The sequence below is a fragment of the Vombatus ursinus genome, unplaced genomic scaffold (assembly GCF_900497805.2).
Source record: "Vombatus ursinus unplaced genomic scaffold, bare-nosed wombat genome assembly UNPS02015016.1, whole genome shotgun sequence".
Taxonomy (NCBI): Eukaryota; Metazoa; Chordata; class Mammalia; order Diprotodontia; family Vombatidae; genus Vombatus; species Vombatus ursinus.
Window position 1 is genome coordinate 237,234 of NW_020954794.1, and position 8,716 is coordinate 245,949.

The 8,716-nt window shown below is 35.4% G+C and overlaps 1 pseudogene; it reads right to left on the reverse strand.

Moving 5' to 3' along the window:
- Positions 1–1,105: 1,105 nt before the first annotated feature.
- LOC114030830 overlaps positions 1,106–8,716 on the reverse strand; it is a 35,540-nt pseudogene continuing 27,929 nt past the window's right edge.

Genomic DNA, 8,716 nt, shown 5'->3' on the forward strand with positions numbered 1-8,716 from the left:
TGCCAAGTAATTTTGATGATTACTGCTTTTAACATGGTTTGAAGTCCAGTACTACTAGACCACTTCCTTTCCATCTTTTTCTTTTTTCCCATTATTTCTCTTCAGTCTTGATCTTTAGTTCTTCCTGATGAATTCGGTCTTTTTTTCTAGCTCCGAATCCTCTGGTAGTTTGATTGGTACGGCACTGAATAAGCAGTAATTTGGGCAGTATTGTCTTTATTATTGGCATATCCTACCCATGAGGAATTAAAATTTCTCCAATTATTTATGTCTGTCTAGTTTTGTCAAATGTTCTGTGGTTGTATTCATGATATTCCTATGTGTCTTGGCACATGGACTCCCAAATATTTTATACATCCTAGTTATTTTGAATGCAATTTCTTTATCCAGGCCTGATGGATTTTGTTGGCAATATACAGAAATGCTGATGATTTATGTGATTTCAAATCCTGAAACTTCACTGAAGTTAATTTTTTCAATTAATTTTTGTTGACTCTTTTGAGTTCTCTAGATAGACCATCATATCATCTGCAAAAGATGGTAACTGCTTTTCCTTTTCCTACGCTCACTCCTTCAAATCCTCAATTTGATCAAAAAAATAAGTCAATCAATGGAAAAGATTCAGTACGTAACATACAAAAACAAATACAATGTTTGGTAAACCTAAAGACCCCAACTCCAGGAGGAAAGGCTCATTGACAAAAACTACTGGGAAACAATCTGGTAAAAATTAGGCATCCACCAATATCTTTAATTCTAAATGCATATATGGCTTAGATATAAAAGGTCACATCATAAACAAATTAGAGGATAGATGCAGAAAATATTTTTTAGAGCTATGGGTAGGGGAAGAATTCATGACTAAACTAAACTAGCAATGGAGAGGATCATAAAGATAAAATGGACAGTTCTGATACTAAAAAATTAGTTTTTTATATAAATGAAACTAATGCAGTTAAAATTAGAAGAAAAACAATGGAGAAAATATTTGAAGTTTCTCTAATAAAGATCACATATCCAAGATATATAAGGAACTAATTCATATTTAATAAGAACAAGAACCATTTCCCAATAGATACATGGTCAAAGGATATGAACAGGCAATTTTCAAAGAAAGAAATCTAACCTATCAATAGACACATGAAAAAAAATGCTTCAAATTACTAATAGAGAAACGCAATTTCAAACAACTCTGGTTATACCTTATATCCATCAGACTGGCAAAGATGACCAAAAGAAAAAGGACAGTTGTTGGAGTAATGACAGGAGAACAGTCCTACTAATTCTTTGATAGTGTTCCGAATTTGTCCAGCCATAGAAAGCAATTTGGAACTATTCCCAAGAAGTCGTTAAACTCTGCATATCATATTTTTCCTGCATTTACTTTTTATTCTGAACTTAACAAGCTAAATCAACTGAAATGAGCACTCTAATGAACACTGAACAGAAAGGGTTACACATAAAACTGCATCTTCACTACATAGAGGTTTCTTTTCATTTTAAATACGTAATAAATTCAGCGTGTTATTTTCAGAATTATTCTACTTGTGATTCTTCCAGCTTTCCTTCTGTTTTCTTTTGTGCATTTTAAACATGTTTCAATGACCCTCTTTTTGTGGTGGGAGAGGAGAAACTCTGTCCCCAGGCTTCCCCCCACCATTCCATTGAGGAAAAAAAAAAAACTTTTAAAAAAATTATGCATGCCCTTTGGACTCATTCCTACCACTACTAAGCCAATACCCTAAAGAGATCAAAAGAGAAAAAAGTCCCATATGTACAAAAATATTTATAGAAGCTCTTTTTGTAGTGGCAAAGAACTGGAAATTCTTTGTAGTGGAAAGAACTGCCCATCAATGGAAGAACAGGTGAACAAGCTACAATGTATGAATGCAATGGGCTATTGCACTATAAAGAAATTATCAAAGGGATAGCTTCAGAGAAATCGGGGACGTACAAACCAATAAGAGTAAACAGGATGAGGAGAACAATTTATACAACCACAGCGCTGTAATGACAATTTTGAAAGACTTAAAAACTCTGATCAACGCAATGACAAACCACAACTCCAGAGGAACAATGACAAAGCATCACAGCCACCTCTGTTAGAGAGGTAATGGATTCAAGTTATAAAATCAGACATACATTTTTAGAAATGGCCAATGAGGCAGCCTGCATATCTTACAAAAGGTTTTTGTTTCTTTTTCTTTTCAATTGGGGGGGGGAGTTTTGGAGGGGGAAGGAATTAGAAAAAAGGAGAGTGTTAAAACATGTTGCCAAGGAAGAAAAAGAAAAAAATTTCCAACAGGCAATTGTCATGTGGGAATAGAACTCAGGCAAGAGATTGTATACACACATATATGTACATATGTATGTATAACCAAATATTCAATATGCAAAAATGAAAAAAGAGGATTGTATATGAAGCTGTGGTCTTGTTTAGGAAAGCGTTTTAAATTTAACCAGGCAGTTATAAAATTGCTATGTGTTATTTTCTGAAGGAGTTTCCTTTCTTATATTTTTAAATGCTTTACTGACATTCTTTTCTTTCCTTTTATTCCGGATCTCCATCACTACTCACTAAGGCACCCTAGGCACCCTTTCTGTGTAACAAACAAGTACAGCCAAACAAAACAGATCAACTCATTGGCCATGTCTGAAAAAGTCTCATTCTACATTTCTAATCCAGTAGCTTTCTGGTAAGAGGTGAGGAGAGAGCAATATGCGCTAGGCAATGGTCAGTCCTGTCACATAACCTGAGGTAGGTAGACCAGGTGCTGAGGCACAGATGAAATTTCAATAGGGGAAATCATTAGGCTGTGATACAGCTCAAAATTCAAGTTACATGGGGAGTAGGAAAATTCCTGGACAGTTCTCTGCCACAAAGAAAGCAAAAACACAAAGGTTTCTTTGACTCAAGTCTGACAGGAGGCACTGTACTCATGCCAAACTATCTGGTGGCCTTTTGGACACACTTGACGTGGGATACTTGATGCCCCCAACCACAGTTCATTTCTATGGAGAAAAAAAGAGACCAGAACTCAACAGAATCAGATCAGAACATATCCTTGACCTGTGCTTGCCCATTTTATCCTTATAAAATAAATCCATTTTATAACCATTCCTTGTGTGAGGTCAGTCATTTATGCCACTCTGTTATTACCTGTGTTTAGGACAGCTTCCAGCAGCCTCCTAACACAGCTTACTTCATCATCTGTCTTCTGAAGTCATGATTGGTCACTGCATTCGCCACATTAATAACAAAAAAATAAATCAAGATTATACCAATACAGAAAAAAGCTTTTGATTAAAATGCAACACTGTCACATTAGAACACTGAAAAAGCCTAATAATAAGTGGACCTTTCCTTATTGAGTATAAAACTTAGAGCTAATATCATCTGTGACAGGGAAACACTGGGAGATTTTATGATCAGAGGCAAATTGTTAGCACTATTTTTACATAGTTCCAGAAATGCTAGCTACAGCAAAAAGACAAGAAAAAGAAATTAGGAAAAGCACATACAAAGAAGAAACAAAATATAACTATTTGTTGATAATATTAAAGATTAGAAATTCAATATAAAATTGAAACAATAACTTCAGTCAAAAAGGACTTAAAATCACAAACACTGTCAGCTTTTCTGTACGTTAACAAAATCCAGCAGAATTAAGAAACGGACTTTCAGTCAAAATAATTGTATCTGGGATTCTACCTACCAAGTCTCATTCAGGACTTCAGTGACAGAAGGTAAATGTCAATTTAAAAGATAGTAACTGTTCATGGTCGGATCCAGTAGAGCGTGTTCCTTGACCAGCCTTTTCCATGCTGATACAAACACTAGTATTTTTATTTGGCTGGGAGGTTGCAAAATGTCATTTTGTACCAGTAAATTCTGCTGCTCTTAACCATTTAAGAAGATGAACTAACCAGGGTTCATATGTTTGAGTTGAAGGACATTCTTTTCTCAACTTAAGTAGTTTCTGAAGCAACTTGTCCTTAGTACATATTAAAGACCTCCAGTAGACTCCAATAGAGGTGCTCATTGGGGACAGGGAAGGGACACCACTGACTTGTTGGTATTCATAATTAACTTAAATATAAAGCAGATGACACCGGAAGGTGGCAGTTACCTCAGGATGAGCAAACTCTTCATTTTGAATCCTAATGAAAGTCTGAAAATGACCTTGACGATGCTATACTTAAGAGCACAGGTGCAAAGCCTTTTACAGAAGTTATACAGGGGGACAAAATCTACTGATCTTTTACCGTGCAACTGTAAGAAACTGCAAATTACTATGTTTCAAAGAAAACTAGTATCTTTAAAAAACAAGAATTTAATAAGCACTTGCTTGGTGAAGCGCTAGGGATACAAGCAAAAGGAAATATGCTGACCCTCAAGCAGCTTACATTCTTTTTAAATTTTTCTTTATTCTAAAGTTAATAGATTCCCAAATGAAATAGGTTATTTTTATATGCAAAATAGAAAAGAAAAATAGGGTATGTGAAAATGCAAATGTCTATTATATACAGCTTGCTTTTTTAAAAAGTGTACACTAAATTCAACATGTTACTTTCAAAGCTATTCTGCTTGTCTATTTTCTTCTGCATATCCTTTATTTCTCTTCTGAGGATTAAAAAAAATATTACGAGTCTCTTCTTTCTTTTCTTTGCAAGATCCCTCTCTCCCAATACAAAAAGAATAACACAATCCTTGTAACAAATAAGCATAGTCAAGCAGAGCAAATCCACACATCTGTCACGTCCAAAAATGTATGTATGTCTCACTATGCACCTTGCATCCATTCCTCCTTTCAGTAAGTAGGTAGCACACTCCCTTGTCAGTTCCCTGGAGTTTTGGTTGTTCATTGCATTGATCAGAGTTCTTAAATCTTTCAAAATGAAGATGATCAATTCTTAACATGTAAGTAAAAAGAATTAAAATAAATCTTACCTAATGCAAAAGATTCTTCTATTCAGGTGCACTTTGCAATTTAAGTATACAGTCAAAAAGTGGAAATAAGAAAATAAATGAGACTAATAACAATAATAATAATCATAACAAAAATAATGATGCTGGCTTGATCCATCCATTAGCCTCATTATTAAAGGTAAATCTTCATACATCAATAGTGCCTCAAAACCGTAAGACGGGTCACAGCAGTCAAAATAAGGCACTGGCTAACAAATGAATAAAGTCTACCCAAAATACCTTGCTACTTCTCAGCAGCTCATGCAAAAGTTAATTGGTGTTATGAACTAATGGGAGGTGTTTGTTTACCTGGATGATCTCTAACTAAAAGACCAGGAGATAAGAGTACCAAGACTGCCTAAATACCACTAGCTTAAATTTGTGAGCTGTTAATACAGAACCTCCAATGTGGGTTACATTGTAATGTAACAGGAAGTTTCTCTTAAGAAAATAGACATCACCATAGCTGGGAACAAAATCTCACATAACATCTTCAGAACTGAATAAATTATGATTTCATTCGATGATAATTTTTTAAAGCCCATTTGAGAGATATCCAACAAAGTGGCCCAGGGACCTGTGCTGAATCCTGGTCTATGAGTTTTGTAATAGCTTAGAAGACAAGGTTATAAAATCATGAAAAAAGTCTGAAAGGATAACTAACACTCTGGACTACCTAGTCAGGATTCCAAAAAACTTAACATGCTAGAATATTAGTCCAAATCAAGTAAGATGAAATTTCAAAGTAACATATAAATAAAATCTTACACCTGAGTACAAAGGAGAACCAGAAGAGCTAGAATACTGTTGATCTGAAATATATCTGGAGATCTGGGTGGAATATAGGCTCAGAAAGAGTAAGTGTCATGAAAGAATAGCCCAAAAAGCTAATTCAATCTTAGGCTACATGAGGAGAAGTATAATCATCAAAATGAAGGAGATACTACCATATTGTTAACACTGTCCAGAGCAAATCTAGGATACAAATTCTTAACTTAGGGACCACAAACAGATTTCAGGGGGTCTGGGAAAATGGATAGAAAAAAATATTTCAACAGTTGTATTTCAACATAAGTTTTCTTCATAATCCTAAGTACTTTATCTTATGCATTTAAAAGCATTTTCTGAGAAGCAGTCCATAGGTTTCACGAAATTGCCAATGGGGCCTGTATAACAAAAAAAAGCTAAGAACTCCTAATCTAAAATAGTCACTTGATCTAAAATACGTCTTTCATCTCTGGATTTCTCACTGAGACCTAAGCTGATCTGACTTGTCAGAGTATCACACAGCTCCCTATACTTAGCTGGCCTTAGTCATATTTCATATTCCACAATAGTAATCTTGTCACTTTTACTGCTACCATATGCATACCCTTGCCCCCATATTCCCTACTGCCTAGTTTTCCAGCTCAAGAACCATGGTGAAAATTAAATTAATGCTGTTATTGCTACTAAAAAAAAAACAAAGCACGTCAATCAATTTCTTTACGGCTCCATTCACCCTCCCCGTGATTTCTCAAAACAATTTTCCTGGGTAAACATTCCCCTAAGCTGCATGGTTTTAACCAATTAGAATGTAAGCTCCTTAAAGGCAGGGGCTGTCTCATTTTTGCATTTATATCTCCAGCACTTAGCATAATATTTTCCATAAAATAAATGTGTACTCATTCGTACATTCTGGGCACCACATTTTAGTATTCTCTGAGAAATGTGCAGCAAAGGGCCACCAGGGAGGTGAAGAGCCTTTACTTCATGACTACCCCATAAGGATGAGTGGAAAGAACTAAATATGTTTTACTTCAAGAGAAAACTTCAGTGGTGGTGGTGGTGGTGGTGGTAGATGAGTAACACAATAACTATCTTCAAATATCTGTTGGGTTGTCAGAGGAGATTAAGCTTGTTTTCCTTGGCTGCAGGTGAAACTAGGAGGAATAGGGAGAAGTTGCCCCCCCAAAAAAATGTGTGGAAGGGAGATAAATGTTCATTTTTTAAAAGAAAAAAAATTATTAATAATTAGCCCTATCAAAAAATCGAGCCAGCTTCCTTGGGAGGCAGCACTCTTTAAAAATCTTAAAAGAAATTCCAGGTAGTAATCTGAAATGTTGTAGGGGCAATTTTGTTTCAAATGAAGGTTGAACTTGATAGCTTCTAAAACCCCTTCCAACTCTGAGATTCTTTGACTAGAAATTTCCGAAGCTTTCCCCCTCCATTATGTATTTGTTTTGCAGTTAAATCCCAGCATGACATCTGGGATGAGGCATGCTTTACTCATTACATTTATGTCTCACCAGTATGAATTAGCTGATGTTCTGTGAGTTGTTTCCTCTTGATGAAGGCTCTCCCAAATGTGGTTTTGTGTTTTTTTTTAAATTATCCACCATAATGATTTTATGATGTATTAAAAAGATTTGACTTGGCCTGAAGGCTTTCATTACGTGTAAAGGGTTTCTCTCTCCAGTATGAAGTCTCTTATGATCCTCTCTTTCTACTCTTTGAAAGTTTGCTCACATTAATTACACTGTCTTTGCCTTCAGTATGAATTTTCTGATATGCAATGTTTTATTTTCTCATGAAACCTTTTCCATAATCTGTACATTCACGTTTTGTCCAGCATTAAGTCTCATGTTTCTTAAAGTTTATGTAACATTTTAAAAAATCCCACTCATTACATGAGAGATTTCTCAAATATGAGTTTTCTAGTGTATATTATTTTCCCTTCCAGCTGAAAAGTTTTCCCATTCATTTGAATCACAGGGTTTATGCCTATTATGAATCCCATGCTTCCAATGAACTATGTGGGGTTTTCTCAAATTCACTAAATGCAAAAGGTCTCTATGTACTGAATTACAATTGTTTTAAGCTTTGACTACAGGCTAGTGCCCCTTCATTTTATTCAAAGTGTTTCTCTCCCCTACAAGTTTTGTTATGCTTATTAAGGCTTCCCTTTTGGCTGAAAGCTTTCCCACAATGGTTACATTTATAGGGTTTTTCTCCAGTATGAACTCTCCTATGTGAATTAAGATTTGTCTTTTGGCTGAAAGCTTTTCCACATTCATTACATTCAAATGGTTTTTCTCCAGTATGAATTCTCTCATGTTGTAAAAGGGAAAAGCTATTCCTGAAGCCTTTCCCACATTCCATACATTCAAAGGGCTTCTTTCTAGAATGAATTATCTTATGCATTTTAAGGTTTCCCTTTTGGCTGAAGGCTTTCCCGCACTCGTTACATTCATAGGGTTTCTCTCCAGTATGGCTTCTCTGATGTCTCAAAAGGACTGAGATGTGTCTGAAGCCTTTCCCACATACATTACATTCAAAAGGCTTCTCTCCACTATGAATTCTCTCATGTTGTACAAGATAAAAATTATTACTGAAGCCTTTGCCACAAACACTACATGAATATGGTTTCACTCCAGCATGCATTCTCTTATGTGAATTAAGGCTTGCCTTTTGGCTGAAGGCCTTCCCACATTCATTACATGAATATGGTTTCACTCCAGTATGAATTCTCTTATGTGAATTAAGGCTCGCCTTTTGGCTGAATGCTTTCCCACATTCATTACATACATAGGGTTTCTCTCCAGTATGAATTCTCTTATGTGAATTAAGGTTTGTTTTCTGTCTGAAGGTTTTTCCACATTCATTACATTCATAAGGTTTCTCTCCAGTATGAATTCTCTCATGTTGTAAAAGGGAAAAGCTATTCCTGAAGCCTTTCCCACATTCCATACATTCAAAGGGCTTCTT